This window comes from Rhinopithecus roxellana, chromosome 18, assembly GCF_007565055.1.
Source record: "Rhinopithecus roxellana isolate Shanxi Qingling chromosome 18, ASM756505v1, whole genome shotgun sequence".
NCBI lineage: Eukaryota > Metazoa > Chordata > Mammalia > Primates > Cercopithecidae > Rhinopithecus > Rhinopithecus roxellana.
This window is the reverse complement of record NC_044566.1, coordinates 14,995,982-15,004,293: the sequence shown is the minus strand read 5'-3', so window position 1 is coordinate 15,004,293 and position 8,312 is coordinate 14,995,982. Positions and strand designations below refer to the sequence as shown.

At 33.0% G+C, this 8,312-nt stretch overlaps 1 pseudogene across 1 annotated transcript; it reads right to left on the bottom strand.

Annotated features, from left to right (window-relative positions):
- Positions 1-4,798: 4,798 nt before the first annotated feature.
- On the bottom strand, positions 4,799-6,275 carry LOC104658563 (annotated as a pseudogene). Its single transcript, XR_004054753.1, has 2 exons — positions 6,218-6,275; positions 4,799-5,277 (listed from the first exon to the last, which is right to left on the bottom strand). The product of XR_004054753.1 is annotated as a ubiquitin-40S ribosomal protein S27a pseudogene (transcript).
- Between the last annotated feature and the right edge of the window lie 2,037 nt (positions 6,276-8,312).

The following is an 8,312-nucleotide window of genomic DNA, read 5'->3' as shown; positions in this document are numbered from 1 at the left end:
GATTTTCCCGCCGTCCAGCCTGCAAATTGCAAACAAATTTCAGACTTGCCAGTCTTCGGAATAATGTGAGCAAATTCACTGCAATAAATCTCTTCATATATAGATAGACATAGATAGCTAGATAGATACATGACAGAAGAAAGAAAGAAAGAAAGAAAGAAAGAAAGAAAGAAAGAAAGAAAGAAAGAAAGAAAGAAAGAAAGAAAGAAAGAAAGAAAGAAAGAAAGAAAGATAGATGGAGATATTTTGTTGGTTTTATTTTTCTGGGGAAATCTGATTGCTACAGCCTCACAGAAAAAAATGTGAATATTAGAGGCATTCAAAAAGTACTCCTTTTAACACTTATTTTAACAACTAGAATTTATAAAAACTCTCTTCCCATATTCAGATTTTTATGTTTTTTCTACTGCTTTATACCTCCAGTCTCTGATATAACAAATATTACTCTAACTGAAGACTTTCTCATAAGCTCCAGTTTTCATGGAGAGAAATTAAATGAGAAGATCACTAGAAGTAGAACTGCAGTTTTAAACAAAATTTAAAGTAAATTAGTAAAGCTTTCAATAAAGTTAGTCAAGATAACATGTCCACAGAGAGAAAGAAATCCATCACATGTAATACTCAATGATTAAAATAGTAATTTTTCTATTATTTGAAATAATTTTTTTTTTACTCTTTGAATGTTATAGTTTTAAATAGTGAATGTCTTTTATTCTTCTATTTTTTCTTTCATCTTTTTGCCCTCTTCTAAAAACAGATAACTTTGAAAGATGAGAACAGTGGATTATTGTCAGGGATTTAAAATGAATTAGTTAACAGCAAATACTTGTCAGTTGATACATGAGGCTATAGTAATAAAACATTCCTTTTGATGCTTTGTGATTCATGTGAATCTATATGCCACATAATTAGGAACTCAAGTGAACAGCAGCCAAAATTGTCAATTTCAAGAAATTCCCAGAGTTTTCAAAGACACTTTGGAAAAAAAAAATGGGTCAAATATGTATAGCACATAAAAATCAATGTTCAAATTTATGTGGTATACTTTGTTTATTTCCATAAGTACATAAACTTATTTTCAGGTCACATTAAAAATGAAGTTTAGGAATTAATTTAGAGAAAGGTAATTTAGTTAGGTTAGAAATCCAAGTAAATGGCCAGCATCTCAAGTGTGAAGCCACAAAATAAGTTAGTCACTAGTTTATATAAATTTTGGTTTTAAGTAATTAATAATTTTAGAGGTGAGTTACAAAAATTTTAATGCAGGAATATTTTCATAACTAAAGCATAATTAATCCATCAATTAACAGGAAATTTTCTCAAGATTTTCTATTTCTAGAAGTAAAAATTAATTTACAGCAGCCTATATTTTTAAATTTTTCTGAGGAACAGCTTCCACATATTGGCACATATTTTGCACTTATTTACCCTCTACCCTATTGCATGATAGAATATAACTTTCACAAAAACTTCATATTATCAAATATAAATTAAATGATATTATTTATACGCAAATAAACAATCATGGTTTAGAAAATTAAAATCGTAAAGACAAAGGCCAACTTTTTTTCTGATAAAATCTGAATTAAAAAGAAAATTTAATTTGTATTTTCTTTAGGAAACGCCATACTATTTTTCACAATAATTCTTTAAGAAATTAAAATCAAATTCCCATATGACCTGACAATCGTTCTTCTAGATATATACCCAAAGGAGATAAAATCACCAACTTGTAAAAATACCTGCACTCCCATGTTCATTGTAGCATTATTTACAATAGCCAAAATATAGAAATAACATAAATGTCCACCTATAAATGAATGAATAAAGAAAACTTGGTGTGTGTGTGTGTGTATATATATATATATATATATATATATATATATATACACATAAAATGGAATAACTATTCAGCCTTTAAAAAGAAGACCCTACATTTGCCACAAAATGAATAGACCTGGAGGACATTATGCTAAGTAAAATAAGCGAGAAAAAATATATTGCACGATCTCACTAATATGTAAAATAAGAACAAAAAAGGCTCAACTACGCAGAGATACAGAATGAAATGAGAGAGAAGGGGCAAATGTAGGTCAAATGATAAAAAAAATAGCAGATATATAGGATGAAAAAGTTTAGATATCTAATGCACGACTTAAGGACTAATGTTGATTTCAGTTAACAGATCAACGAGTTCATGAAAGCTGGGCAGTCAAGAAGGACTCAACATCACCAGAAGCTCCAGGACAGAGGATCCTTTCACGAATATTCCTAAATTTTTAGTTATGAATTGGGAAGTGAAAGGTAATGGAGACTGTAGCACAGATAAAAGAAGCCACTAATTGGGTTTTGTAAATCCCAAGCCACTGATGGCAACCCTTACTTTCCCTTCCTCTCACATTACAGAGGGGAGAATATGGAAGTTGTCAGAATAGTTTTGGTTCTGACATGGTTGGTAAACAAAGATTAAATGTTCCCAGCATCAGCACCATGACTGGGTTATAGCCATGATTGTAGTAACATGGCTGAGATGGGCTCTGTGGGAAAATTCAAGGTCATTCCCCTTCCAGCCAAGGTCTCCCTCACTAATCAACATCCAAATCCACAGAAAAGCCTAATAAGGTTTTCAGAGAAGGGTACGATTATGGGTTTGATGGCAGAAAGTTGAGTGGGGTCTCATTTGGTGTTTTTAAAAATTTCCTCTGAGGAAAGGGATGGAACAGATAGAAAGAAAAAAAGATGCTCAAATTAAAAGTTAAGAGATTAGAGGAGTTAGTGCAGGGCAAGGCTGGTATCCCAAATGTAATCAGACATAAAAACATGATCAGTTTTCATTGCTTATGGACTTCCCTTGCTCCACTATTTACTGTATCATTAATAACAATTATTTCAGTCCAGACAGGCAGTTTTGCTAGATGAATGGAGTGGAAGAGCAGAAGGGCAAATTATTTGAGTATGTTAGCAACCTGAGTCATTTAAGTGGTAATTATTAGAAAAAGGAGGGAGAATAAGAAAAGAGATGCAGAGAGTGAGACAGATTAGGGAACAAAAGAACAAAGTAAAAGTGAGATGAAAGAACAAACGTGTTAGAGCTATATGGAGTCGCAATGGTGGGAAATTGTGATCAAATAGTATAAAAACCCTATCGATTATTTGAGAGATAAAAGATTTCCAGATAATGTGGAGTTCTATTGATGTCAGTCCAAGTATTTGAGGTAAACTTGAGGGGGGTTTTCTTGTGACTTATCCCAGAGATTACCTTCAGTTGGTCTTCCCTTACATTATCCGCTTATTCCCATATTGCTCCCCAGCTCTCATCTGCAGTGAACACTTCACATTCATCTTACCCCTCTGTGGAATAGCATATAGAGTGAGCAGTTAATGGTTCTGTTACCAGCGAATTCTGCTAAAAGGATGTCTAAATTCTATGAAAAGCAAATTTAGTATCAAAATAATTCCAGTGCTTCCTATGTTGACCATCTTAGGTAGTGTCGCATAATAATAGAAGCTTTATATTTCTACTTAATGAAACCATAAATGGTGGCACTACCCAGTGATTGAAATTTAGTAGTGAGAAAAATGTTGGTTTTCCTTACATTATATTTTCTATGGCTATGCTTTTATGATACAGCCCATACAACCATTAAGACCTCTAAGAAATTTGAGGTTTAAGAATAATATAGCTCAGAATTGGCAAATAAACCATACAAATGATGCCTAATTGGTAACTGCACTTTTTTCCAGCTGTAGGAAGAATTAACTGAAGAAGTCTTCTTGACATGCTGTCTCAGTCATTATCATTTCATCAGCATTTGTACTTCAGCAGCATGCTATTTGTCATCGCTCTCTAGCCTTTTCCTTAGGAAACCCAAAAGGGTTCTGAATAATTGTCTTTGGCTATAGTACCACAAGCAAACGTTCAGAGATACATTACATCCTAAGAGACAGGGAGGATCTGGTTTTACAACGCTCCCAAGCACACTGGGCTTTCTGAAACCCAATGAATCCAAGACAGATGTCCTCAGAGACTTATAAAAGCAAAGGTGAGCCCAGGCTTTCATCTTTTCCACAAAGTTTTCTGTTGGGTCTTTGTGAATCTGGAATTCACATTGTTAAAAGTGCATTGATTCTTCTCTCCATCATGACTGTCTGGCTGTGCTTTCTTCCCTCATATTTGATGTAAAACAAAGAGAGGTTTAGTGTACCTTGTTAGGCTATTTATCTTAAAAATATGAAACCATTTTACAAATGTCATAAAAATTCCTAATATCATACAGTTTGTTATATTCTTTAAAAATACGTTGATTCAGTATTATCCTTGTGTGTCCGTTCCAACATGTAAAATTGAGGAATTTTTAATTCACAAAGGGAAAAACCAGCTTTGTATTTGGCCTATCAAAATTGTCAAATTTTGCAAAGATATTTAAATTCAATATAGTTTACATTATTAATAATTTTTTGTAATATTAGTTATATTGAGAGTAGATTTTCAGATAATTTTTGTAATGACAGTAAAAGTCTATCAATTTCCCATTTTAGGGCACTATATACATTCTATTTGGTGATTCTCACATGTGACATAGGTGTGACACTAATTCAGCTAGTGTGATAGCTCATGAAATTTCAAATGTATAACAATTATTCGACATATTGAAGCAGAAATAATATTTTAAGTATATATCATATGTGAAAATGAGACTTAAATATTAAGTGATAATTTTCATTTCACAGGGAACACCTTCACATTTTCTTTCTTTTTTTTTTTTTTTTAGTTCATGTCTTTTATTAACTGATACAGTTACTTGTCTTCTGGCTCATTGAAGCAATAAGTCAGACATTTGCCACAATAATGTCTGTCAAAGTGGCTTGCCATAAACACTCCAGCACTACATTCATCAGACGGGCACTCCTGATGAAGGCGACTAATTTTGCCATTCTCATCCACCTTATAATATTTCAGGACAGCAAGCTTAACCTTCTTTTTCTTGTGCTTATTCTTCTTGGGAGTGGTGTAAGACTTCTTCTTCCTTTTCTTAGCACCACCACGAAGTCTCAACGCAAGATGAAGAGTAGACTCCTTTTGAATATTGTAGTCAGACAAAATCCATCCATCTTCCAGTTGCTTGCCAGCAAAGATCCCTCTTTGCTAAGCAGGAGGAATTCCTTCCTTATCCTGGATCTTGGCCTTTACATTTTCTATCGTATCCGAGGGTTCAACCTCAAGAGTGATGGTCTTCCCCATAAGGGTTTTCATGAAAATCTGCGTTTTGGTGGCGGCTCCACCGGAGGTTGGGGAAAAGGAAGAGAAGGGTTAGGTAAGGGATCACAAGAGAATGTGGCATAGGGTGCTCGCCCCAGAGCAGCCAAAGAGCAGACACTCATCCCACATTTTCTTTTAAATATGTTTTGCCAGACATGTTGACTTTATTAAAATATAGGCTATATGTAATTTAAAATCATAACTAGCTTTCCCTTCTGATGGTTAGCATTGTAAGTATAGCAGTCTTGAGAAGACTATTCAATGGCGTTTAACCACTCTATCTTCATTTAAAAATGTAAAAATATCATTAGGAAAATAATACTGTTATGACTGTAGTTTGGATCAAGAAAAATAAACTGGGGAAACTACATTGGAAACCGTTATTCTGTAAACCATGAAAAGTTATTATGACAACTGTATGTCACATTCTAGTTCCCAGTTTCCTAAAAGACTATTAGATTTTGTATTTTGTTCTCTTATTTGTTTTTATTGCCATGTTGTATAAGCAATTGCGTGGGTGGCAGAAGTCAGTAGCATATATCGACTCTTTCTTTCCAGTGAGATTTCTAATGAATTCTTTTCCCCAAGACCTATTTAAGAGGCAAAGTAACAAGCACTTGAATCTGTTACTTTTAATCAAATGTGTTATAAAAGTTGCAAATATGAATGCAACATTTTGTTTTTATCATGATGTAAATTCGAGATTAAATAGTATATTGTTATTGTTCTCTATGAACATATTATAGGAAGAATTTATAAAAACGCACCATCTTGTAAAAATCATTTTGAAAATATTTTATCTTTTAAATTTCATTGGAATAAAATAAGAGTTTTAGTCTATTTTCACTCTCCTATCCACTCTCACTTCAATTTCTAAAAGGTAAAATGAACCAACCAGATTTTACCACTTCTACCTCTGCAGGTTAGTCAACTCTCTGTTTTTTTCTTTGTTCCCACCTTCTACCCTCCACCTGCTACCGTACAAAGAGCACATCATGGCAGGTTTCATGAGCATTTTGCTCAAATACAAAGAGTAAGTGAGATTCAGTGTAACAAAAAATTGGGCAAACATATAGTCTGCTCTACCTCTGCCCAACCTGAAAACCAGAACTATTTCTCTCATCAAGCCAGGAGGAATCTCATTATTATATTATTTTAGCATTTCATTTATGTCGCAATAATTGAGTATTGCCTTATGATAGCTTGGAAATTCAGGCCATTCCATTCTCTCTGTTTCTGATGGCCTGACATATGACATAAATTATAATAGAAATATCTACTGAAGGACACATTATTACATTTTGTTTATCAGGAAACTTTTCCTAATAAGAGTATGCTAAAATCATTTTCTCAAATATATTTTAAAAATACGAAGTCACTCATTTTATTTTAAATCCATTTGTTATTCTAACAATTAGACATTATGTTATTGAAGATAATACTATAATGCTTACAACAAAATTGCTGTCACTTCCCCACTCCACTCTATGCTAGAGTCAACCACTGCAACACTATTTTTTGTTTTTTATTTTATTCTTTTCCATTTAGCCCACTAACAAACATACTCTCTTATTTCATGATTCTTCAGTGGACAAAATAATCTATTTCTTTTTATGAAAAACTAGCATTTTATGGAAAATTAGGATTTACTCAACCTAATATATAACCCCTCACTCCCACACCCAGACACACTTCTTCTTTTCTCATCCTCATTGTTGCTATATCATTTTATCTTATTTTTGTGAAATATTTGGGGTTTGTTATATCTATGAACATTTTGCTATTGTTCTATGGTTATATTTACTTTCTTATGTAGTATTTAATTGAGGCATTGTCATCTTAATCTCAAAGTTTTTAGTTTACTTTTCTTTCTATTTGAATTTATCCACAAAAGCATAAAAGACTTAAGCATTATATCTGTATACAGAGAATGGAATAAATTAATGTCAACTTTGTTTTTTTTTCCCCTAGAGATGGAGATGCTTCTTCCCCAAAATCCTTCTTCCTTTTGGTCTGTTCTGAATTGTTTTCTAGGCTTATTGCTCAGCTGTCAGCCTTAGAACTCTCTTTTATCTTAATGCTGGGTGTCTCCTATACCTTTCTTCTTTGGTGGATTCTTTCCCCACCCTAGTTTTACATCTTCTTTCTTGCTTTACTTCTCTCTTTTGTCAGATCACATTTATCTATAGTTCCTAGAAATCTTTGGGAGGATTTTGTTTTTTTCAGAACTTGCATGTTTGAAGAAGGTTTTACTTTACCCTCACAGTTAACTAAAGTCTAGGTTAAAAATACATTAATATTTCCATCAGAATGTTGAAGACAGTGCTATATTGTTTTCTAACATTGTTGCCATATCAGATCTTTATATACGACCTGTAAGCCTTCTCATTCATACATACATAGATAAATATAAGGCATTAAGGAAATTCATTTTATTTTTTTCCTAGTCTGGTAGAGATTTTGGGATGTATCTCTGTTTTCATTTGTTTCAAAATATTTTTGATTTCTGCCTTAATTTCATTGTTTACCCAAAAGTCACTCAGGAGCAAGTTGTTTAGTTTCCAGGTCCTGTGTAATTTTGAGAGTTCCTCTTGCTATTGGTTTCTAATTTTATTACACTGTGATCTGAGAAGATATTTGATATTATTTCATTGTTTTGAATTTATTGAGACTTGCTTTATGGCCAAGTGTTTGGTCAATTTTAGAGAATGTTCCATGCATAGATGAGAAAAATGTGTATTCTGGGGTTGCTGGGTGGAATGTTCTGTAGATGTTTATTAGCACCTTTTGGTCAAGAGTCCTCATTATGTCTGAGTTTCTTTGTTAGCTTTCTGCCTCGCTGATTTGTCTAGTGCAGTCAGTGGGGTGTGGAAATCCTCCACTATTATTGTATGGCAGTCTATTGCTTTTCTTAGATCTAGTGGGTATTTATTAATAATGACTTTCTATTTTTTTGTTTTGTTTTGTTTTGTTTTCCATTTGTGTGATATATCTTTTGCTACCCTTTACTTTGAGCCTGTGGGTGTCTTTACTCATTATATGGATCTGTTGT